Genomic DNA, 26,707 nt, shown 5'->3' with positions numbered 1-26,707 from the left:
CTTACAACGTACAACGCAAACCCACCAAGGATATACTTCGCACCAAAACACCACAAAAGCGAAAATCCAATGCCACTTAGACCGATCTCCGCCGACTATGATGGACCAACAACAGCACTGTCGAAATATGCAACAGCGATTCTAGCCAAAATACCAAAATTGCAGTTCTACATACGCAATCCATTTGAATTTAAAGCATTCATCGCCCAACAAACACACGAACCGGGCCAAATACAAGTATCATTTGACGTAAAAAGCATATTTACAAATGCGTCAATTCATTCTATTTTAAGAATCTTAAACGAGAGGTGGAGGGAAATTGAATCCATCACAAATCTTTCGCAAAGTGAATTTATTGAAATGATTACTCTTTGCACAAAAAACAGCTATTTTCAATTTAACGAACAGTTCTATGCACAGAATTTCGGTTGCCCAATGGGATCACCCATCAGCTGTATTCTAGTAGAAATTCTAATGGTCAACGTTTTAGAACGAGCCATTCAGAGAGTAAAAGAAGAACTAGAATTCAACATTAGCATAATTAAGAAATACGTAGACGACCTATACTTACTACTACCTGAACACATCCTTCCATCGATCTTAAAAATATTCAATGCCATAGAACCAGGAATCGAGTTCACATTTGAAAAAGAACAACAAAATATGCTACCATTCTTGGATATGGTTATTTTCAGAAACACACAGGATGGAACCTTTAACACGGACTGGTACCGTAAACCAGTCTCATCAGGTCGTATCTTGAATTATAGGTCAATACATCCATTAACCCAAAAAATCAGCACCGCAAAAGGGTTAATAAACAGAGTTCCTAACTTAAGTGATGAAAAATACCACAACAAGAACAAATTAATTATAAAAGGCATCCTCAAAGCGAATGATTCTCCGCCAAAATTGGTTTCAAGATTAATAAATCATTATAAAATGCCCATCAACAACAAAAACACCGACCCAATATTAACGAGCACCAACGCCCAACAACAATTAGCAGAAATTAAAACTATGACAATTTCATATTTCCCGTATGTTACAAAATATATTACAAACAAATTCAAAGAGTTCACTGCCAACGTCCGTTTTGCGTACAAAAATAAAGACAATGTTGGGAAAATGTACAACAAGATTAAAGACAAAATACCAACAAATAAACAAGAGAACGTTGTATACAAAATATACTGTATCGACTGCCAGCGAAGAAAAAGTTACATAGGCACTACATCTCAACATTTATACAAACGCCTAAATCAACATAGAAAAACTGTTGAGAAGAAAGAATTAGAAAAAAGTGCACTCGCCCTCCACGCTATTACTTTTGGACATAGATTTGACTTCGAAGGAAAAGTATTGGCTATAGAGAAAAGTTGGGGAAAAAGAATCCTATTAGAAGAAATATTTATTAAAGCTGATAAAAGCTGCGTTAATAAAAGAAGCGTAGAAGCTAAAAACATCAGCGACATCTATACGTGTATTTTCTAACAATGTCAACAATCATCAGCTGCTCTACATAGTCCATCAAGCACGAACCGGTTGACAAAATATCAACAAACATCAAATACGTATATATATAGTTTGTTGTTTGAATTTACATTGTATTCATTTTATTACTTATTTCTTTTCAATTTTATTCAAATTTATAAAATACTAATCCCAAAGCCCTATTATTAAAAATTTTATATATGACCATTTCTGCACAATGCAGAAAACAAAATATCTATACAAAACAACTGGACAAGGAAGAACGCAGTAATTTTGAGTAAGAATCTGTGATTTAAATAATTGTGTTATATATGTACTTTTGTGTGTATATGTAATTGATAATTATTAACACTCTTTTGCAATGCAAGGCCTTATATACTAAGTTTTATATTTTTTTGTCATTAGACCTTGAAGAAGACCAAAATAAAAGGTCGAAACGTTGGCGAGAAAATAAAAAAGGCGTTTTTCTGATTAATTGGACTGTAAACCCGAAACCAAAAAACAAATTTACAATAAATAAAGAAAACAGTCGGTAGTACAAAAAATATTAATCAGTTAAGGTTAGATTCGTGAAATAATACACTTTAAATATATACTTACAATCATGTATGTACATAAGCTGTAAGGGGGCTTTTTAATGTAATCAGTTTAGGCTAGATTCATGAAATAATCCAATTTAAAATACGCTTAAAATTATGCATATACATAAGTGTAAAAGCGGCTTTTAAATTTACTCAATTTTTGATAAATTCATGACCTAATACAATTTAAAAATGCGCCTATACATAAGCTGTAACCGGGGCTTTTAAATTTAATCAATTTATGCTATATTCATGACATACTACTATTTAAAATATGCTTAAAAATATGTATATAAATAAGTTTTAAAAGGGGGCCTTTAAATTTAATCAGTTTAGGTTAGATTCATGAAATAATCTAATTTAACATATGCTTAAAATTATGCATTTACATAAGCTGTAAAGCGGGGCTTTTACATTTAATTAATTTATGTTAGATTCATGAAATATGAAATAATTTAATTTAAAATATGCTTGAAAATATGCATATACCTGAGTGGTAAAAAGGGGGGAAATACTTGATATCTATATTAGAGTTGGGTCGTTTCATTCTGAATTTTTCAATTGACCGAGTTTCTCAACTGAACAAGTGGACTAGATCTTCGATCGCGATTCTAATTGTTCTTTTGGTTCATTTGTTCCCTTTAGTTCGTTTTATCTGAGGTTATACTTTCTTACAATCTAAGTCCTCAATACATAATCCTTCCAAAGACTTTACTCGACTCTGCGCCACGTATGCTTGTGCCTCTTCCAACTCCAAAATATTTTGATGTCACTTCTACCGGACTTGTTCCAAATATGAGCCATAGCGAACATCATAGGTCGCTTTCTATTCATGTATGTATTATGTGTTCCAAACATGGACCAAATCGGACCACAAATACGATTTTTTTGAATACCTCGATCTTTGCGCCACCTAGCGGCGCTTTTTTTCATAGGTCGCTTTCTATACTTGTATGTATTATGTGTTCCAAATATGAGCCAAATCGGACCACAAATACGATTTTTGTGAATATCTCGATCCTTGCGCTACCTAGCGTCGATTTTTTTCTTATTATTGCATTGTCATCGGGTTCTGAACTATATTCTAAGTTTCAAGCTTGTTGGTTATCGGGAAGTTACTTAAATTTCAATTACAAAATTCGTTCAAAACGGCCGTGCACGCGGCCGTGCGGCCTGCCTGTCAAGTCAAGCTAAATAAAACCGTTTAAAAAGGCGCGTGATAATGAATTTACGACAAGTATAGAGGGCATTCCTTGTACATCACAAATCGCTGCGTGCGATGCGTATGAATTCTCCTTAACAGCCCAGTTAATATATAACCATATTGTAACGAATTTGCTGCAAATCCTCTTATTTGCCCTTTTGCTAGGTTCGTATCGCTAAACTGTTGAATAAATAACTCCAATATTGAATAATGGAAAAATGGCCTTTATTAAAATACTTCACAATAACACTCAAACTGTTCAACGAATAGCTTAATAACCAAACTGATAGCTTAAATGAAACTGACTTTCAAAGTAATACTGCTATTGCTCGCTAGATATCGTCTTAGTCGTAACTGCTTTGATTTTAACATTCGCATCTTCTAGGCGCTTCCAGAATCTACTAGTCCATTAGCTCTCAAACATCTCAGCTGTAACTACAATTGCACAATTTTATAGTTTTTCTCATTGCATACTTATAGGAATATCTCAGATATATGCATGTGTTTGCGCATTGACTCTCCGCTGCTCGTATACTTATATGGTACATATGTGTAGACGCACTTATTTATTCGTTTATGTAGATACATAATGATTGAATTATTGATGTGAATGTTTGTAGTTTACAGTCTCTCGCGCATACATTGGCGTATAAGTAAATGCATCTGTGTGTGACATCTCGCGGCTGCTTTATATATGTGTATACATGATTTGATTATTGACGTAAATATCGCTTAGCATGGCCTTAGCATCGCCTTAGTGATGGTATAGCTTAGTGATGCTAATATCCGTGATACTGCCCTCCACCTAAGTCTGATCGTCCCGATCAGACAAATCTCTCCATCTAAACGCTGCTAATCTCTCCAAATGAACCACTTTCATTTTGCTTCGTGGTTTGGTAGTGGTTTGTATGCGGTACACTACATCGTTGATCCGTTTTACAACTTTGTATGGGCCTTCCCAGTTACACTGCAATTTCGGGGACAAACCTTTTTTTCGTTGTGGGTTTTATAGCAGCACCAAATCTCCTTCCTGAAACCCTTCCGAATTAATTGCTTTATCGTACCTTGCTTTCATCTTGTCACTCATAATCTTTGCTCGTTGCCTTACCAGATCGTGTATCTCTCTCAGCCTTCTTCCAAGACACCAGTGGATTTCTTGGCATTCCTCTCCGCATCCGCATCTATCCCATACTTCAAATCAGCTGGCAGTCGAAGGTCATTGCCAAAAATTTCCTTTGCGGGAGTTTGGCCCGTTGTATCATGTACTGCCGATCGGTAGGCCATCAAGAATAATGATATGTGTGTATCCCAGTCCTTATGGTACTTGTCTACTACTTTCCTTAAATGCTTCTCCAATGTTCTATTGAAACGTTCCACCATACCATCGGACTGAGGATGCAATGCAGTTTTCCATGTTTTTCGAATGCCCAACTTCTTGCACATTTCTTGGAACACAGCTGATTCAAAATTCCTGCCTTGGTTAGAATGTAACTCCATTGGTACACCATACCTTGCAACCCATTCGGTTTTAACCACTTCTGCTACTGTTTCTGCTTCTTGGTTTGGGATTGGGTATACCTCTGGCCATTTGCTGAAATAATCCATAAATACCAGTACGTATTTGTTTCCGCGGTTTCTAGTAAGAAATGGACATGCGACATCCATGGCGATCCTTTCAAATGGTGCACCTGAAATATACTGCTTCATCTTGCCATGACTTCGGGTTTTGGGCCCTTCCGCTCTGTTGCATACCTCGCAATAGAATCTCTGCTTAATTTTCTCGAGTGTCTTCGTGATTCCAAGATGACCTCCACTTGGACCATTGTGCAGCTCGCTGAGGACGTCAGGAATCCTCTTTATGGGAACAACTATCAGTTTCTTCTTGCATTGACCATCCTCACTCTCCCATACTCGATGCAAGCAACCGGATATCAATTCTAAACTGTTCTACTGTGCCCAATATGACTTCGCAATGGGACTCTCTGCTGACATCGCCTCTCTGCTTGGTCTTTCGTTTCGTTCGAGCCCTTGCATAACATAAGACGGATCTGTATCTTCCAGCTGACACTTTCTTAGTTGTTCCTTGTCCCATTCATCCGTACACGTTATAGTCATTAGCCGGATATCTATAATGTTTTCTTTAGCCTCGGCCTTTGAACAGTGCTTGCATTCCATGGCCTTCGTGACATTGCATCGGCATTTCCATGGGTACTACCTTTTCGATGCTCAATGGAAAAGTCATAGCTTTGTAGTCGCTCGATCCACCGTGCCAATTGTCCTTCCGGATTACGGAACTGCAGAAGCCATTTCAACGCTACGTGATCTGTCCTGACACGGAATCGCTGGCCGTAGAGGTATTTGTGAAAATATTTAATGCACTCTACCAATGCCAACAGCTCTCTCCGCGTAACACAGTAGTTCCTCTCTGGTTTTCCAATCGAACGGCTGTAATATGCAACTACCTTCTCCTGTCCATCGACCAGTTGTGATAAAACGCCTCCTATAGCATATCCACTCGCATCTGTATCTAGAATAAACGTTGCTCCTGGAATCGGATATGCCAACATTGGGGCAGTGTACAAACGCTCTTTCAATGTTTGGAAAGCCACTTCTTGCTCCTTCTTCCATTCAAAAGCTTTATTTTTTCTTGTAAGCTCATGGAGGCTATGGGCTACGCTGGAAAAATTTGGTACAAATCGGTGGTAATATGTGCACAGCCCAAGGAAACTTCTTAATTCATGTAGGTTCTGTGGTCTCGGGCAATCATTTACAGCCTCTATCTTTTCGTTCGCAGTGCAGATGCCCTCTGTCGTTACCTTGTGACCCAAATAATTTACTTCCTTTTTAAACAGCGCACACTTTTTGGGACTTAACTTCAGACCAGCGCCAGCTATTCTTTGGAAAACTTCCTCCAAATTCCTAAGATGTTCATCAAAATTCTTGCCCAATACGATGATGTCGTCCAGGTACACCAAGCATGTTTTCCAATGTAGTCCTTTCAGTACCTGGTCCATGAGTCTCTCAAAAGTAGCTGGTGCATTACAAAGTCCAAAAGTCATCACTGTAAATTGCCAAAGACCATCACCGACGATGAAGGCTGTTTTCTCTTTATCTTCCTCCTTCACCTCCACTTGCCAGTAGCCTCTTTTCAAGTCCAGCGTGGAAAACCATTTCGTACCAGATAGCGAGTCCAGAGTGTCGTCAATGGCAATGGGTAGCTATCCTTTTTCGTTACGTCATTCAACTTCCGGTAGTCAACGCAAAACCTCATTTTTCCATCCTTCTTCTTTACAAGTACTACCGGTGAGCTCCATGGACTGGATGATGGTTCGATGACGCCGCTGTCGCTCATTTCTTTAATGATTTGACTCACAACTTCCCGCTTCGCCAGTGGAACACTACGTGGAGCTTGACGGATCGGCCTCGCATTTCCAGTGTCAATTTCATGTTTCACAACGTTGGTGCGGCCTGGTTTAGAATCATCCTGGTCAAATATGTTCGCGTAATTTAGGAGCAGTTGTTTTGCCTTACTCTGATATGCTTCCTCTAGCCCCTGCGTCCATGCCGTGATGTCATTTGAAATATCAGTATTACTAGCTGAAACGTGTTCCTGGAGCTGTTCACAGTTAATAACTACTTCAGCCTCTTGGTATCTTCCCAAAATAGCTCCTTTAGTCAGTTTGAGTGATGACTTGAACTCATTGAGTACTCTTACCGGAATACGTCCATCTTGTTTTGTCATAGCCAGGGTTTTTCCTACAAGTATGTTTAGTGCTGATTTGTTTGCTGCTTCGACAACCCACAATTTGTTTGTCCCACAATCTCCATCAACCTTTTCCCAGATGACTGCTTCGGATTTGGTGGTATTTGCTGACTCTCTTCCACCAGCACTCGTTTACTGCTGTAGCCTCTCTCGTAGCCGAAATTACGTGGTACATCCATGTTTTTATATCGCATCGTCTTGCTTTGCATGTCGATCTTGATGCACTGGTCGATTAAGAAGTCCACTCCAATTATGATTTCATCAACTATTTCTGCCACTATAAAATTGTGTACTACCGTGACGTTCCCAATTGCGACTTCACATTCTACTTCTCCAATTACCTGGGTGTCCTCTCCCGTGGCTGTACGTAATCTTGCTCCAAGCAATGGTCTTATCTTTTTGTTGACTAAGTCCGCTCGATTGATGGAATGAGATGCACCCGTATCTACAGTCAGTAAACGTTCCTTTCCGTCCACATGTCCTCCAACAGTAAGATTGCTCGATCTTCTTCCAATCTGCGAGATAGAGATTATGGGGCATTCAATTGCGGGAGCCAGCTGTCGCCCCTTGCGGCTGACTTGATTTAGTTTAACGATTGAGTGGTCTTGGGGATTTGCTCATCACCTTCTGATCTGCGTTTACGACCACCCACATTGTTGGAGCTATTGGGACCGCTGCTGCAATGTAGTGCAATATGACCTTGGTTGCCGCACTTGAAACATTTAATAACCCCGGAATTTTTCTGTTGTGATCCCTTCACTTCTTCCAAAATTGTGTCTACACAATCTGGTCTTTCCACTTCCACACGATGAGCTTTGTATGCTGGTTTACTCAATAGTGAGGGCGTTTCCTGAGTCAATTCATGCGATACCGTTTCAGCAAATGTCAGCTTTGGGTTTGCGCTCGAGCTCGCTTGGTTTCCACATCCCGTACGCCATTTATGAAACTCTGGATTTTTACCCTTTTAGTGTATTCCACGGGTGCGTCCGCATTTGCAAGATGAGCCAATCTTTCAATATCTGAAGCAAACTCCTGCAATGTCTCATTTGCTTTTTGGTAGCGTTTTTGCAACTCAATTTGGGATATCTGTTTTCTATGCTCGCTTCCATAACGTCGTTCTACAGCAGTCATCAATGCTTCATAATTGTTCCGCTCTCCTTCGGGAATCGTCTGTAGGATTTCCGCTGCTGGCCACTTCAATGCCACGAACAGTGCAGCAACTTTATCATCCGCATTCCAGTTGTTCACTGCTGTGGTCTTCCCAAACTGTAAAAGATGGAGTTTTTACCTTCGTATTACTAGCTGAAGCAGCCGGCCGATTAAGTTGCAATTCCTGTATACGACCTCTCAACGCATCCACCTTTGCCTCGAATTTTTCTTCAAACTGCATTCTTTTTTCGTCCATGCGCGCTTAGAGTTTTGTTGATATACGCGCCTCTTGTACTTCTAGTTGTACTGTTATGCGTGTCTCTTGTTCTTTCAGTTGGGTTGCCATATATGTATTTTGTTCTTCCAGCTGTGATGACATATTTGTGGATATTTGTGATGACATTTCTGTTATACGTGCCTCTTGTGCTTCAATCTTCGCTGTTATACGTTCTCCTGCGATTCCAGCTGAGTTTCCATCTTGGATGTAATATCTGTATTTTGCGATTCCAGTTGAGATGACATGTTGGTGGATATTTGTGATGACATTTCGGACATTTGTGCCGATATTGCAGCCAATATCATGTTCAGGTCTGTGTTCGCCATTGTCTGCGGTGTTTCTTCCATTTTTGTTATTTCCTCGACATCAAGATGAAAGTCATACTCTTCCACATCAATTCCTTCTGCTTCCATTGCCTCTCGTAGCCGTGCCTGAAGTTCAAGTTTAACGCCGTTTGTATTCAATCCACGGCTCTCCAACCCCTTCTTTAGTTGCTGGATCTTCAATTCACTGAACTTTGCCAAGTCCTTGTTGTCCTCTGGAATTTATTCAACAATTCCTCTTCTGACACCAATTGTAACGAATTTGCTGCAAATCCTCTTATTTTCCCTTTTGCTAGGTTCGTATCGCTAAACTGTTGAATAAATAACTCCAATATTGAATAATGGAAAAGTGGCCTTTATTAAAATAATTCACAATAACACTCAAACTGTGCAACGAATAGCTTAATAACCAAACTGATAACTTAAATGAAACTGACTTTCAAAATAATGCTGCTATTGCTTGCTAGATATCGTCTTAGTCGCAAATGCTTGACAACTCAAATCAAACTGAATTCCAGCGCCTCTACATCTGTCTCCTTTTATACTCTTTGATTTAAACATTCGCATTTTCTAGGCGCTTCCTGAATCTACCAGTCCATTAGCTATCAAACATCTCAGCTGTAACTACAATTGCACAATTTTATAGTTTTTCTCATTGCATACTTATAGGAGTATCTCAGATATATGCATGTGTTTGCGCATTGACTCTCCACTGCTCGTATACGTACATGGTACATATGTGTTGACGCATTTATTTATTCGTTTATGTAGATACATAATGATTGAATTATTGATGTGAATGTTTGTAGTTTATAGTCTCTCGCGCACACATAGGCGTATAAGCAAATGCATCTGTGTGTGACATCTCTCGGCTGCCTTATATATGTGTATACATGATTTGATTATTGACGTAAATATCACTTAGCATGGCCTTAGCATCGCCTTAGTGATGGTATAGCTTAGTGATGCTAATATCCGTGACAATATGTTGATGGCATGGATTTGAGTTGTGGCTGTCCGCAATCGTGGGCAATTTCTAAAGCATATGCTTGTAGTCTGCTGAGACATCCAGAACTGGTGAAAGATATTGTAGAAACTAAAAGGCGTGTGCTACCAAACAACTTTAGCAAATCGATAAAATTACGCTGATTAAATGGCAGTGGACAGCAATCAGTACGATCATCAGTGGAACTGGCACGTCAACTAGAAAAATATGGTGCCACATTTTTGACATTACATGGACGAAACATTTGGCAGAAGGCGTCAGATCCTCTTCATATTAACGCTATTTCTGAATTAAAGAAATTCATCAAAGAACCACTTATTGTTAATGGCAATGTTCGCACTTGGCAAGACGCTAAGAATTTGCATGCACAAACAGAGGATGATGGTGTAATGGCAGCACGAGTTTTACTTTCAAACCCTACGCTTTCTAACGAACACTGCGGGGAAGCCGGAACATCGATGGAGTGTGTGCAGCAATGGTTGGATATTGCCACACGTTCTGGTGACCACATACATATTCAATGTTTTCATCACCATCATTATGTGGAGCAGTTATATGAAAAGGAAGCTGAGCTTGGATTTCAACAATTTTACGATCAAGCAACAAATATTTGAATTTTTTGAGGAACGTTATGGCTTAAAGCCCCGCACAGAATCGCAGTCCCTTGGAATATACTAAGTGTATATATCCTCAACTAAAATATGACGGGGTGTAAGTTAATGAATAATCAGATGCGCTCACTTGGAATGAGAAACGGATGGTAAATTTTTCAATGAATTCAAAGATAGGGTGTCGGCACCTAGACGAAAATGATTTTGAATTAGAAGACAGCTTTTTCACACTACTATACTGTTAATTACTTAATGAATTGGGCGAATAAAAATATGTATAAAAGAGGTGCTAAACTTGTGTAAAAAATAAATATCGAGTAAAATAAAGTTTTTTACAGAACCTGTCTCTGTCTTAAATTTAATGACTCACCATTAGGTTTGGTTTAGCTGATGGTGTCAATTGTGTTACAAACGTTTGTTCTAATCTGAAAAATCACCTTGAAAATTATGACCTATATTATTGGCCCCTAAGGAGTAGAAGGTTCAATGTGGTTGTTGTTGTCGTAGTAGCAGTGCTTCGTGGTGTTCTGGGGACGTAGCGGTTCTGAGGGAAGTATTTTGGCAAGCCTGTATTTTCTTCGAGTGAGTAAGCTTTAGGCTTGGCGATCATATCGGGACGCGTAGAATGCAATATGCCGGCCAATTGCTTTGTAAGTAGTAATGAGCGTTTTTTTGTCTTCACCCCAAGTGATGCGGGCAAGAGATTAGAGAATTTTTTTACGGCTCTGGATTTTAGGTACAATTGTGTGCACGAATGGCTTCAAGTATCTTGGATACTGGCGATAGGAGAGATATCGGACGATAAGAATCTCTACTGTTAAGTGGCTTCCCAGGCCGTATGCCGCCGGGCCTACTTCTTTAGATGGTGTAGCATGAACTATGGCATCTTCAACCTCTTTGGCTGTGATGGTAATTGGGGACACCCAGGGTTTATACTTCTGTACGCGTCTGTTGACTCGCCGTCTGAATTTGTCAACCATAGAATGCATTACTTATTGTCGTCAGAAAGCGCTCGCGCATTTTTTCGAAACTAACAGCACTTTATCGCCGAATGCGACGGATAGTTTGTCGTTGTGCTAAGTTGGGTTCAATAGGGACCTTACGGTAGACCATAGCTTACCCACGCCGGCAGAGAGGTTACAATTCTCATCTCGCCCGCTCGTGTTAATACTTTTTGTAGATAAACAAATTTACACATTTATCGAAAATAAATATCACCTGACTTTTGTTTACAAATACGCCATCTTGCATCATTGATTTTGGCGCTGTTACTGTCACGCATAAGCTTGTGTTAAACGCATCTGTATGAAAAATGTCATTGTGTCACGGTCTTTATGCCTACGCACTATACATTTCTAAACTCTTATCTCTATGGCGGCAGAGTTTCATGTTCGTATTTTTATGAACAATAGACTTTGTCATTGTACTTCTAAGCCAGATTTTTATTCGCCGCACGTAAGCGAAATACGTTTAAGCACAAGCTGTTGTAGCCGGAATGTGCCAAATACAATATAAACACTTAAAAAAATTTTTTTGGGAATTTTTGCAATAGGCAAAGACATTTTTCTTCAATTTACTAAACGAATTTTTATAATAATTATGAAAATTTCTATGCATATTAGAAAGGTTTTTCGTGGACTCGGGCTCAAATCCAGCCGATATGGCTAGCAGAGGACTCCCAGCACATGAACTGATCTACAACGAATGCCATGCAATCATCCAACCTTACAAATTCAAATGGTTTCGCCTTTTAGTTCAGTTTATCCCCGAAATTCCTTAGCATGTTTAAACTTATTAGATCCCAACACTCGACTCCTAGGGCTAAAAATATGATACAGTCCATTTTTCAGCTGCAAGGTCTGCACGATCTATAAGAAATGGGTACAAACCTAAATCATCCTCAGGTACGTACCATACTTCCCCCACCCGAAACAAATTCCAATCAAAATCCTGTCTCCATAGTCAAAAGGTGGCAAAAGATGGAAAAGAGAGTATCTCTTAGATTTGCAAAAGCGGTTTAAATTGAAGCACCCGAAAGCCAATGAATTTGATTAGGGGATCTGGATCTGAATGGTGACTTGGACTTGTGGTCAAACTACACCCCGGATCAGACGACCTTGTTAGAGCAATCGACACCTCGACGGAAAAAGGTCAAAAGGCATTTGACCACACTGACCTTCTTCAAAACAAGTTGTTCCCCAATAAGATCATTAATATTCTACAAAAAATTTGAACAAAAATAAACAGCAACAAATTATTACTATACCCGTTCGCACACGGGTATAATTAGTGGATGGCAAGCCGATATAATTAAAACTACTCAAGTACAAATAGTGCCTTGCATTGAATCTTATCAAATGGTTCCAAGCCATTTTTAAAATACACTAACAAATCCTATAGATACTTATGCATTTAATACGTTAATGCAAATACACAAAATCCAAATTGATAAATGCATTTATTTTTGCAAAGCGGTATTATATTTTTCAGCTTAAGTGCTGTTCCTTATTTCTTATAATACCTTACAACATTTTTTGTAGGGTGTTTGCGACAAGAAAAAGCATTATAAAAAACAAGATTGCAATTAACTTTGCCCAAATCTACCTAATTTGCATAACCTGAAAAGATTATTACATTGATTAATTTATTCTAAATTATACAATTTTACAACTTTTCATTACTTACCATCAGCACGTTTACTATGTAATGACATTATACTCAGCTGTACTTGTACACAGGGTATTATAACTTTGATTGGATATCTGTTGGTTGTACAGGTATAAAGGAATCGAGATAGATATAGACTTCCATATATCAAAATCATCAGTATCGAAAAAAATTTTATTGAGCAATATCCGTCCGTCCGTCCGTCTGTCCGTTAACACGATAACTTGAGTAAATATTGAGATATCTTCACCATATTTGGTGCACGAACTTATCTGGACCCAGAATAGATTGGTATTGAAAATGAGTGAAATAGGACGAAAACCACGCCCACTTTTTATATATATAACATTTTGGAAAAACAAAAAACCTGATTATTTAGTAACTAATACACATAGAGTGTTGAAATTTGGCGTGTGGACTGATATTGAGACTCTTGATAAAGATTTGAAAAACAATTTTAAAACGGGCGTGGCACCGCCCACTTGTGATAAAACCAATTTTACCAACATTATTAATCATAAATCAAAAATCGTTGGAATTATCCTAACAAAATTTGACAGAGAGGTTGCCTTTACTATAATGAATGTTTTGAAGAAAAATTAACGAAATCGGTTAAGGACCACGCCCACTTTTATATAAAAGAATTTTAAAAGATTTTTAAAAGGGTCGTGGACGAAAATTATAAGATATATCTTAGCGAAAAAGAGCTTTGTATCAATAAAATTTTACTTCCTAAATTGAATTATAACATTAAATTGGAAAACACTAAAATTTTTGAAAATGGATGTGCACCGCCCCTTTTTTGCCTAAGCAATTTTCAATGTTTCGGGACCCCTAACTCGAAGAAAAATTTACATATCGTAACAAAATTGGGTAAATATATTTTCCTTATAGCAGGAAATATTTCTAGTAAAAATGGATAAGATTGGTGAATTACCACCCCACTTTTATATAAATGACTTTAAAAGGGGTCGTAGGCAAAAATAATAAGTTAAATCTTAGCGAGCCTCCCAGAGAGGTGTTATGGCTGAGTAGACGAGTTTTTTTTAGCGCTGCCGGTTTTGTCACCTTTTCGTTTGTTTTTATACTCAGTTGAGCAGAGCTCACAGAGTATATTAAGTTTGATTGGATAACGGTTGGTTGTACATATATAAAGGAATCGAGATAGATATAGACTTCCATATATCAAAATAATCAGGATCCAGAAAAAATTTGATTGAGCCATGTCCGTCCGTCCGTCCGTCCGTCCGTCCGTCCGTCCGTCCGTCCGTCCGTCCGTCCGTCCGTTAACACGATAACTTGAGTAAATTTTGAGGTATCTTGATGAAATTTGGTATGTAGGTTCCTGAGCACTCATCTCAGATCGCTATTTAAAATGAACGATATCGGACTATAACCACGCCCACTTTTTCGATATCGAAAATTTCGAAAAACCGAAAAAATGCGATAATTCATTGCCAAAGGCGGTTAAAGCGATGAAACTTGGTAGATGGGTTGACGTTATGACGCAGAATAGAAAATTAGTAAGATTTTGGACAATGGGCGTGGCACCGCCCACTTTTACAAGAAGGTAATTTAAAAGTTTTGCAAGCTGTAATTTGGCAGTCGTTGAAGATATCATGATGAAATTTGGCAGGAACGTTACTACTATTACTATATATGTGCTAAATAAAAATTAGCAAAATTGGATGAAGAACACGCCCACTTTTTAAAAAAAAATTTTTTTTAATTCAAATTTTAACAAAAAATTTAATATCTTTACTGTATATAAGTAAATTAAGTCAAAATTCAACTCCAGTAATGATATGATGCAACAAAATACAAAAATAAAAGAAAATTTCAAAATGGGCGTGGCTCCGCCCATTTTCATTTAGTGTGTCTAGAATACTTTTAATGCCATAAGTCGAACAAAAATTAACCAATCCTTTTGAAATTTGGTAGGAGCATAGATTCTATGACGTTAACTGTTCTCTGTGAAAATGGGCGAAATCGGTGGAAGCCACGCCCAGTTTTTATACACAGTCCACCGTCTGTCCTTCCGCTCGGCCGTTAACACAATAACTTGAGCAAAAACCGATATATCTTTACTAAACTTAGCCCACGTACTTATCTGAACTCACTTTATCTTGGTATAAAAAATGGCCGAAATCCGACCATAACCACGCCCACTTTATCGATATCGAAAATTACGAAAAATTAAAAAAATGCCATAATTCTATACCAAATACGAAAAAAGGGATGAAACATGGTAACTGGATTGGTTTATTGACGCAAAATATAACTTTGGAAAAAACTTTGTAAAATGGGTGTGACACCTACCATATTAAGTAGAAGAAAATGAAAAAGTTCTACAAGGCGAAATCAACAGCCCTTGGAATCTTGGCAGGAATACTGTTAGTGTTATTGAATATATAAATAAATTAGCAGTACCCGACAGATGATTTTCTGGATCACCTGATCCACATTTGGTCGATATCGCGAGAACGCCTTCACACATACATCTAAGGGCCACTCGCTTTTAAAACCCTCATCAATACCTTTAATTTGATATCCATATCGTACAAACACATTCTAGAGTCAACCCTGGTCCACCCTAATGGCGATATCTCGAAAAGGCGTGCACCTATAGACCTAATGCCCACTCCCTCTTAAAATGCTCAGTAACACCTTTCGTTTGATACCCATATCGTAAAAACATTATAGAGTCACCCCTGGCCCACCCTAATGGCGATATCTCGAAAAGGCGTCCACCTATAGACCTAATGTCCACTCCCTCTTAAAATGCTCAGTAACACCTTTCCTTTGATACCCATATCGTACAAACATTCTAGAGTCACCCCTGGCCCACCCTAATGGCGATATCTCGAAAAGGCGTCCACCTATAGACCTAATGCCCACTCCCTCTTAAAATGCTCAGTAACACCTTTCGTTTGATACCCATATCGTACAAATATTCTAGAGTCACCCCTGGCCTACCCTAATGGCGATATCTCGAAAAGGCGTCCACCTATAGACCTAGTGCCCACTCCCTCTTAAAATGCTCAGTAACACCTTTCGTTTGATACCCATATCGTACAAACATTCTAGAGTCACCCTTGGTCAACCTTTATGGCGATATCTCGAAAAGGCGTCCACCTATAGAACTAAAGCCCATTCCCTTTTAAAATACTCATTATCACCTTTCATTTGATACCCATATCGTACAAACACATTCTAGAGTCAACCCTGGTCCACCTTTATGGCGATATCCCTAAATGGCGTCCATCCATAGAACTATGGCCTACTCTCTCTTAAAATACTCTTTAATACCTTCCATTTGATACACATGTCATACAACCACATTCCAGGGTTACCCTAGGTTCATTTTCCTACATGGTGATTTTCCTTATTTTGTCTCCATAGCTCTCAACTGAGTATGTAATGTTCGGTTACACCCGAACTTAGCCTTCCTTACTTGTTAAATAATAAAACTCGTTGTGTTAAGCGTTTTTGGCTGCCTATATTTGCATTTACTTTGTGTATCGCGTTTAAACATTGCAATAAATTGATATAGAAATAAATAAATATACATAAAGAACAATTACAAAAACGAACAATTGCAAAATATCTTTAAATCTTTGTGTTCCCGCAAAGAGTCAATACCGCTCTCCAAAGTAAAGGTAGAGATGCTGAGATCGCGATAACTGCACACCTGATACAGCAGTTTGAGGTGAAAATTGAGAAGCAGAATCAGAGCATGGTTGAAAATCTGAGTAGTGACGTTAAGTGAAGAGAGGCTGATGCAAAAAATTGATGCGATCTCAGCTGAGCTGCTATCTATTAAGAACAGCATAAAATATTTGGATGTTATGTTGACACCTGATCTAATTTTAAGCGACATACCTAATGCTGTTAATGAGAAGTGTGTGGAATCTTCGCTAACATTTGTAAAGCTGCACACTTAGGGGCCTGCTGTTAGAGAAGTTTTTCGAATACCCGCCAACAAATCCGAACAAACGAGCAGCAAATCTGCTTCTTCTTCAGCAATTATCGTCAAACTGTTCCCCTTACATGCTCGAGGTCGTTTTCTCAAAGCTGTTGTTAGTTATTGTAAAACCAACAAAAAAGCTCTGATTGTCAGCGAAATCTCAATTGAAGGCTCTGCTCGAATTTACAAACGTGAAAGCCTTTCGAGAGCGAACTGCGAGATAATGCAATATGCAGCTCAGCTAAAGCGTCAAAAACTCTTAGTAGCAGCTTTTTTGTGCGAGAGCAAGTGATGGTTCGAAAAAGAGATGGCGAAGAAGCAACTAGGGTAAATGATAAGATAGATATTGTTGAAATTGTTGGCAGAGCGTAAAACTATAAAACTTTATAATTTTGAACATAATATTATTTAAGCTTTTTAATTTTAAGAGTATAACAGAATTTCTAAATGTAAGATACAATGATTTTTTTTCCTTTCTCTTTCCGTGTTCTACTTGTATACTCTCTATTGTTTTCTTTCTACTCTTCTCCCTTCTTTGTCAAAGATATGCGTTTTGTAATAATGCAATGATGTCTCTATGTCAGCCCACATTATTTAATTTAACATAACTGTTAAATCAACTACCGGCGCTAATGGTAATCATAGCGGTTTTTGAATATTTTGTGTAAACTATCTGTTGGTCTTAACATGGTTCATTTTAATGCACGCAGCTTAAGCTCTGATAAAATGGATTATGTTAGATATATTTTTGAGGAATCGTTGGTTGATATTATTTGTGTAAGCGAAACATGGTTTAGTGAAAATACCTTTGATCTGCATTCGTGTATTAGTAGCTATAACGTCATTCGGAATGACAGGAAACATAAGAAGGGGGGTGGTGTGGCGATCTATATCTGTCGACTCAGATGTTGAGTTTATCATTTCTGAGGTCTCTGATGGTGTAAAAAAAGCTTTAGTTTCTTGTGTTTACATTCCGCCTAAATGTTGAACGTAAGATTGTTTTTTTTACTGCGCTGTCCGTGTATCTAAGTGTTTATGAATGTTGCGTCATTAGTGGCGATTTCAATGTCAATTTACTTGTAAATGACTCGTATAGTAAAAAGCTGTGTGATCAAGTTTCAACAACTGGTTTAGCCACAGTAAATCACACAATAACTATGAGGTATGCCGACAACTCCAATCCCAGCTTATTAGACTATTTTATGATATCTAACTTGACATATATTCTTAATTTGACCAGCTTTGTTTTGTATCAGACCATGACCTAATTTTTTGTACTGTTAACGTTGGATTTAATCGTCCTGAGCCATATGTTTATGTATATCGTGATTTCCGTTCTGTGGATACCAAAGTGTTGCTCAGTGATTGTTCTTGTATTCCTTGGAATGATTGTTGGTATTTAGATACGGTAGATAAGTGTTTAGGCCAATGGCCTAATTAATTTCCTACCGGGTAGCCACCCTCGACTTAAAGCCGGAGTCATTGGTGCGTCGTATCGCTTTATCCGTATCCCTAACGTAATCAGCTGTTGATCGTTACGACGGTAAACCAAAACCCAAGTGGTTGGCTACGATACGGTTACGACCTTATCGGCACCAATAATCGATTGTATTGATTCTCATAAGGTTCGTCGAATCAGCTGTTATAAGGTTACCGATACGGTTACCGATAAAGCACCAATGTCTCCAGCTTTACTATTTTTTCGTTTGTCAGCAAGCAACGTCTAACTTCCAATCGTCCTCTTAATCCAGCATTATCTTTCGTTAAGAGAGAAAATTCGGGGTTCGGTGGCGATTTGGAAGTTGCCGTCGGCTCTGATTTAGTTTGTAAGTCAACAAGTCACCATTTGTTCCTGCGTTTGCCGAGTTTTTTCGTCGTTGGATATTCAAATTACAAACAAAACGTAAGTTGCTAAAATCCTCTAATTGTGATAATCCATATTGACGAAATAAAGACTGATTTTAATTATTATACAGATTTCTATGTATAAATACTAACTATCGTGTTTTTATTTCTTTCATGCAAAACACAGTTGGTTTCATTCCCGCCAATTGTGTTCATGGTCTTTCGTAGCCGTTCTACGAACAAGCAGTTTACCATGCAAATAAAGGGAAAAAAATAGAGTTTTGAATTCAAGGAAACAGGTGCCGAACATTTACCTTCTTCACACACCAAAAACAAAAAACAAAAAAAAATTACGGGTGAGTTTTTCTGTTTATCGTGGTAAATAATAAATTCACAAAAAGCATATGCAAGTGATCGAGTGATTTTCGCGGAGTTTCGAAAGAAAAAAGAAAATTTTTAATTATAATAATAATTTTTTTTCTTTGTGCGCGAGTAATTTTTTTCTTTTTCTTTTCCAATATTTGGAAAACTCTTCGGCTCGCTCCATCTTTGTATTGTCCGTCCGAACGGACATAAACAAAACAAAAAGTGATAAATTAATTATTGTGCAGTGAGTCCTTTTAATTTTTTCGAAATTAATCTTTTTAAATTCGTGAACAGGTGTCCAAATTGGGAATTTCCTTGCATTTTCACCGTCCGGCTTCAAAGTGCTATTATTCTTGTTCATCGGTGGCACAAATATACGGCCAAAATTGCCCATTTGACACTGTTTTTTTCCTTTAAATTAATCACAACACAGCACTGCACTACAAATTCAATTTAAATAATTAATTATCACATAATTTGTACGAATACAAAATCACTCGCGCCGCGTTTATTTCGACAATTATAATAGTTTTCATTTATAAAAGTCATAATATAGCGACATATTAATAGCGATTTGCGATCGCATTATTAAACACAAGTGCAAGAAAAACGAATTAAAAGAAGGAAACGAATCAAGGCGAATTTGCGTATCTACATGCATTATAGTGGTGGGTGATGAGCAACTTCGATATAGGAGTGCAAATCCCGAAATTAGTACTGCGAATCCCGAAACCTCAAAAAGGAAGTTTAAATATACATTTTTACTGATATTTATTTTAAATAAAGTGTGCAATTATTTTTCAAATATTTTGTTATCATTTTTGAAATAATAAATAAATATTTTTGTATCTAAATTTCGAGTTTTTTCACTTTTCTCCTCAATTATTTAGTTGTATTATACTAAAATTTCTAGATTTTGGTGAGTTATTTCGGGATTTTGGTTGGTGTTCTTACTGAAATTTATAGGTTCTTTCAAACTTATAAAAAATGGCAAGTTTCAATCAATTGGTTGAGGCTTTGATAGATCTCGAGTCGAACTTTCATGAATTCGAAAAACCCAATCAATCAGTCATCGAAACCCAAAGGGCGGAGGCTAAAGAGCTGTGGAACAAAATAAAACGCAGCTATAGTGAGTTTCAGGGGTCAGATGCTGCAACATCTTCCAAAGATGCTAGTGCAGCGAAGAAAAAGTATAAGCTAGCGCACAAGACTTATATGAGTTGATAGGTGACCTAGCTTCAAAGCAAAAATATAAAGCCTCTGAAAAACCAAGCGACGACTCAGTTAGGGAACGCAATATTAGGCTTCCGCCTTGTGAAACCGAAGTTTTTAAGGTAGATTATTTGTCATTGCCAACATTCCATGACTAAATGGCCTTGAACCATTTACATAAAGAATCAAGGGCTCGCCTCAGTAGAAAAATTATGCCATTTAATAAAAAAACTCAGGGCGAAGTAAGAGAAATAGTAAGCAAATGTCCCATTACAAATGAATGTTTTAAAACACGTGGAAAAACCTGACCAATCGTTACGAAAATAAACAAATTCTGGTTAATAGCCAGTTGAAGATCCTCTGCTTCCTTGTGGGAGCAATCGGTTCAAGATAAAACCAAGATCCCAAAGTGGAGTGACATGGACAAATTTCTGGCAATTCGGTTCCAGACTGAAAACTGTTTTTGATTTGCGAAGCTCACAGCCGACCAAATCTCAACCCTTCAAATCACATAACGAAGGGAACAGCAAAAATTTTTATACTTTTCAGGAAAGCGTATCAAATGCGAAATGCAAACTCTGCAGTCGTGACGCTCACCACATTCGATCCTGCTCACGCTATCTAAAGATGACTCCGTCTGATCGCAGTAAGCATGTGAGGAGGAACAATTTGTGTCTGAACTGTTTGTCTTCCGGACATGGTGTGGCGAAACGCAACAGCGCCTACAACTGTTCAACTTGCCACGCGCGACATGACACTCTCCTGCATTTGAATCCAGTTCACGCAACCTTTTCGTCCAAACAGACTCTTCGAGTTCCACGCCGGTATTAACGGAACTACTTCCAAATGGACCACTTCGGAACATAGTCGCACTCAGAGCAACAGTGACTCTACGAGTCAAGTCCAATCGTGTTTTTGAACACAGATAAAGGGATCCTACTGGGAACTGCTCAAATCCACCTGCGATATAGTGATACCATATACTCGGCCCGAGCTTTAATAGAATCCGGCTCCGAGTGTTCATTTATTACGGAACGGCTTCGTCGACGTATCGGGCTTCCAGCCAAAAAATTGAGCACGACAGTGTCAGGTATCAACATTACGGTGTCTGCTAATTCCACCCTAGCTTGCCCTATCCATATAAGCTCACCACTTGACACAACGGTATCCATCAGCACGACGGCTTTAGTGTTACAGCAATTGACAGTCAATCTTCCAACATTCGATATTGACCCTACTATCCAACAGAACTTCCCGGAAATTAAACCAGCGGACAGCCGATTCTTCGCGAACGAACAAGTTGATCTTGTGCTTGGAGGTGATGTCTATCCTCAAATCATGTTGGAGGGTATTCGGAAGGACTTTACGAGTAATCTTCTCGCCCAGGAGACGGTATTCGGATGGACACTTACGGGACGGACCAACCCCAACAAAGAGGCGACATTCTGTGTCTCTGTCTGCAATGAAATCTCTTTAGATCAACAACTGGCAGCATTTTGGGAATTGGAAGATATCCCAAGGAACGCGATCCGTACGGCCGATGAGGAACACTGCGAGGAGATTTACCAAGCAACTACGACGCGAACGGATACGAGGATAGGGTCTCTCTACCCTTTCGAAAGAATTTCCCAGCAGATATATCCTTAGGGTGTTCACGTAAAACTGGGTTCTCGCAATATTTTCGTTGTGAAGGTAGGCTAGCCAAAAACCCTCTTTACGAGAGGAGTATTCGAGAGTTCTTAAAGAATATGATCAGCTAGGTCACATTCCTGAAATCCGACCAAGCCTGTCCGAAAATCCGTCCGAGTCCTACTACCTACCTCATCATGCGGTAAGCAAGCCAGAAAGCACTTCTATGAAGGTGAGTGTTGTGTTTAATGCTTCGTGTCCATCGGACAATGGTGTGAGTTTGAACGACACTCTGCTTCCAGGTCCCATCCTTCAAAGTGATCTTACGACCTTGATTCTTAGATGGAGACTGTTTAAATTCGTCTTTAGTAGAGACACCGAGAAGATATATCGCCAAATATTTGTCCATCCTAAACAGACGAAATTTCAAAGGATTCTTTTTCCCGAGTCCACAGATGAACCTATCCGTCAATTCCAATTAAATACGGTCACTTTTGGCGTAAACTCCGCTGCCTACCTAGCAATAAGAACATTGCTTCAATTGGGGGACGATGTTCAAGACTCACATCCGGTCGCCTCCACCATTTTTACGCGACATATGTACGCCGGTGACGTACTTGCAGGTGGGCACGACTTAGAATCCACCATCAATGCGCGGAATGAAATTTCCGTGGCTTTAAGTTCGGCAGGTTTCCCACTCAGAAAGTGGACTGCAAATTGCAAGCAAGTTTTGCCCGACATTCCTGTTGCCCACTTACTTAACCACAATTTTTTGGATTTCGAAAATGCAAGCAGCGTTAAAGCCCTTGGCAGCCGGTGGAATGCCTGTTCAGACCAGTTCTACTTCACCGCTATAGACGTCGATCAATGCCAAGAAGTGACAAAACGTAAGATGCTGTCGGCCATCGCGAAATTATTCGATCCTCTCGGATGGCTAGCTCCAATAGCGAAAATCTTGATGCAAAATGTCAGGTTAGAAGGAACAGGGTGGGATGAACAAGTGTCTTCGACCACATTAGAGTGTTGGCGTAAATTCTCCATGGATTATTCTGTAATTGACAACATCCGTATCCCACGATGGGTTAAGTTTTCTCCAGCCTACAAAATGGAACTCCAGGGGTTTTGTGACACCTCTGAAAAGGCCTACGCGGCAGCCATTTATATGCTCGTGGAAGAAGGCGAGGAGGTCCAGATAAATCTGCTGCTATCCAAGACTCGAGTAGCTCCAGTGAATCGATATCTCTTCCGTGCTTGGAATTGTGGGGAGCAGTACTCTTGGCCGAAATGATGGAATCAGTCGTCACTAAACTCGATCTTCGATGCCTGCAGTTTTATCTCTGAACTAACTCCACTATCGTGCTCGCTTGGCTGAGAAAACTACCATGCTCCTGGTCAACCTTCTTGTCGACATGGTGCGGCAGCATCACTGGTATCACGTGGACTCATCCTCGAATCCAGCAGATTTAGCCAGCCGTGGAGTAACACTCCAACGCTTCACTTCGCTTCCAAGGGCTTTACGAGTTCTATTGTACGTCTTTCGTTTCATCCAAAGGACCCACCCCATTCAGAAATCAATGTTCCAAGCAGCTTCTGTATCAATACCTCCGGAGGAAATAAAAGGTACAACCGAGCGAATAATTGTCCTCTGTCAGCAACAACATTTTTATCGGAGGTTTCGAAGTTAAAATCTGGGCTTGAGATAAGCGCTAAAAGCGAAATTCTAACCTTAAACCCACTTATCGACTCAAGCGAAGTTCTAAAAATCGGAGGTCGTCTCGAAGCGTCGCGAGACCTCAGTTACAAAGAAAAGCACCCAATACTTCTGGCGTATAACTGCCATTACTCGCGCTTGTTAGCGAAGTTTATCCATGAAATGTCAATTCATGGAGAACATCAGTTATTGTTGCGCATTATTCGAGCACAATACTGGATCCCTCGGATCAAAGTTATGATCAAGTCAGTCATCCACAATTGCAAGGTATGCACTATATACAAAAAGCAAACGCAATCTCAAATCATGGCTTCCCTACCTTCAGAATGAACGAATTTCTCTAGGTCCTTCACAAATGCTTGCATTATTACTAAGGGTTACATTTGTCTTTTCGTCTGTTTCGCAACGAAGGCCATTCATCTAGAATCTACAAATGACCTTAGCACAGCCACCTTTCTAGCAGCTTTTTCTAGATTTATTTCGCGTAGGGGATGTCCTAAAAATATATACTCAGACAACGGAACTAATTTCGTTGGAGCTTCGAGATCCCTAAGGGCTGAATTTAAGGCTTTTCTATCTATCAAGTACTTCTATCAAGAGCTTTCTTGGCATTTCATATCCGCATCTGCTCCTCACATGGGGGGCTTATGGTAGGCTGGCGAGAAGAGCTTTAAAAACCATTTTCGGAAAGTAGCATCTGGACTCAAATATACGTTTGAGGAGTTTCAACACTTTTATGTAGAATTGAGGCTTTTATTAATTCAAGACCCCTTATTCCCGCTTCAAATGACCAATCGAGCTTAGAACCATTGACTCCAGAACACTTTCTTATAGGCGCTCCTCTGTTATCTCCCCCGGAGATTGAGGTTAGCGAGAATCCAGCATCAGTGATCAATCGATGGCAAAAGATAAAAGCATTGCATCATTCATTCTGTCAACGATGGAAGAACAAATACCTTACGGAGATGCAGAAGAGGACTAAGTGGAAGCTACAGCAGCCGGACATGAAAGTGGATGATCTCGTCGTAATCCGTGAAGATAACGTGCCTCCAAACGAATGGCGACTTGGCCGAGTCGTCGATATACATCGCGGTTCGGACAATCGCGTCCGAGTAGTGAAAGTTCGGACCGAGAAACGTCTAGTCACCAGATCAATCGTGAAACTTGTCCGATTACCACCGAACGAATTCGGAGATTAGTTTACAAAATCCTTCGCCTCCATGCTCATGACCCACCAGTCGCCTCGACTTTCAAATTCATTTTGTACTCGATTAAACCGACTTCTTTTCATTACAGAAGGTCTCGCTTTGTCGTAGCACGCAAGAGGTCCGAAAATGGTTCGGACGCATTTCCAATACCATGCCGCATCTGCAGCAAAAATCACGGCATCAGTCTTTGCCCCCGATACCGAGCAAAGCTACCAGAAGAAAGATTGCGTGTGGTATTGACCCAGAAGTACTGCCCGAATTGTCTGTCGCCCTTCCACCGTATGGAGATCCGTTCGAGCTCCGCTCGCTGCCGTTATTGTGGTGAGAAACATCACACCACGCTACATATAGAGGGTGAAACCGGTACCATATCAGCTCCAACGGAGCAGTCAAACCGCCACGATGACAACGACGACGAGTCCGATGACGCACTGTCGATACATTTCACCGAGGAGACCAAATAGTGGGCTCAACAGGTTGAAGAAGAAGAACTGGAGCAAAATGAGGCAGTTGGCGTTCTTCCAATAGAAGGCAGTGACGCGGCTGCTCCAACACCAAAGGCGGTCGCGCGACTTGACAATAAATACTTGCCAATCGCCGATTCCACGAAGCTTTACAGGTAGAGACTTTCGCACACCAGTCCATCAAAGTTTGGGAAGCTCAGTACCTCGTCCCGCAGGGCGACAGGACTGCTCGGCATCGAACACTTTCCGACCGTCCAAACGTCGCAATCATTACAGACCCCTAACACCAGCACACCGTATACGAGGAAAGAGCCTAATCAAGCTGAGGAGAGAAGCCTGCTATTGCAACAGATCATATTCGGTTTGGTCATTTCCGGTGCCACGACAGGCTAGCAGCAACAACATCTTTCATTTCTTGTCATTTTAAGTTGTCAATTTAAATTGTCATTTTAAATTTGTTATTTAAATTTACAATACTTATGTAAATATGTACAAATTTTAGTTGGCTATTTTCTTAAGTCAAGTTTTTTCAAATTTTCAAATTGCTAAATTTTAATTTATTCAAATGTTCATTTCATAACTTCTTATGGCATATTTTTCCTTTTTTTCAATTTAATGTTCATTGCATAATTTCAAGTCAAACGTTGAACCGGCTGGTGTTGGCATATCTAATATTGCCCATGGCAAGGGGCCGGCAAGAGAGAAAATTCGGGGTTCGGTGGCGATTTGGAAGTTGGCCTCGGCTCTGATTTAGTTTGCAACTCAACAAGTCACCAGCTGTTCCTGCGTTGCCGAGTTTTTTCATCGTTGGATATTCAAATTACAATTAAAATGTAAGTTCTTAAAATCCTCTAATTGTGATAATCCATATTGACGAAATAAAGACTGATTTTAATTATTATACATATTTCTATGTTTAAATGCTAACTATCGTGTTTTTATTTCTTTCATGCAAAACACAATTGGTTTCATTCCCGCCAACTGTGTTCAATAAGAAACTGGAACATCTTAACCAAAACATAAATGTCGTGTTTGATCGTCATGTCCCTACATGTACTGCTCATGTTTTAAATATGATGGGCCTTAGTTCTATAGGTGGACGCCTTTTCGAGATATCGCCATAAAGGTGGACCAGGGGCAACTCTAGAATTTGTTTGTACGATATGGGTATCAAATGAAAGGTGCTAATGAGTATTTTAAAAAGGAATGGGCCTTCATTCTATGTGTGGA

The 26,707-nt window shown here is 39.3% G+C and overlaps 1 long non-coding RNA gene and 1 pseudogene across 1 annotated transcript in view; both read left to right on the top strand.

Moving 5' to 3' along the window:
- LOC137234280 (uncharacterized) overlaps positions 1-26,707 on the top strand; it is a 105,745-nt gene that overhangs the window by 66,641 nt on the left and 12,397 nt on the right. The window lies entirely within an intron of this gene.
- LOC137234409 (tRNA-dihydrouridine(20a/20b) synthase [NAD(P)+]-like) lies at positions 70-10,610 on the top strand (annotated as a pseudogene).

The sequence above is a fragment of the Eurosta solidaginis genome, chromosome X (genome assembly GCF_040869045.1).
Source record: "Eurosta solidaginis isolate ZX-2024a chromosome X, ASM4086904v1, whole genome shotgun sequence".
NCBI classification, from domain to species: Eukaryota; Metazoa; Arthropoda; class Insecta; order Diptera; family Tephritidae; genus Eurosta; species Eurosta solidaginis.
This window is presented reverse-complemented; position numbering and strand designations above follow the sequence as displayed.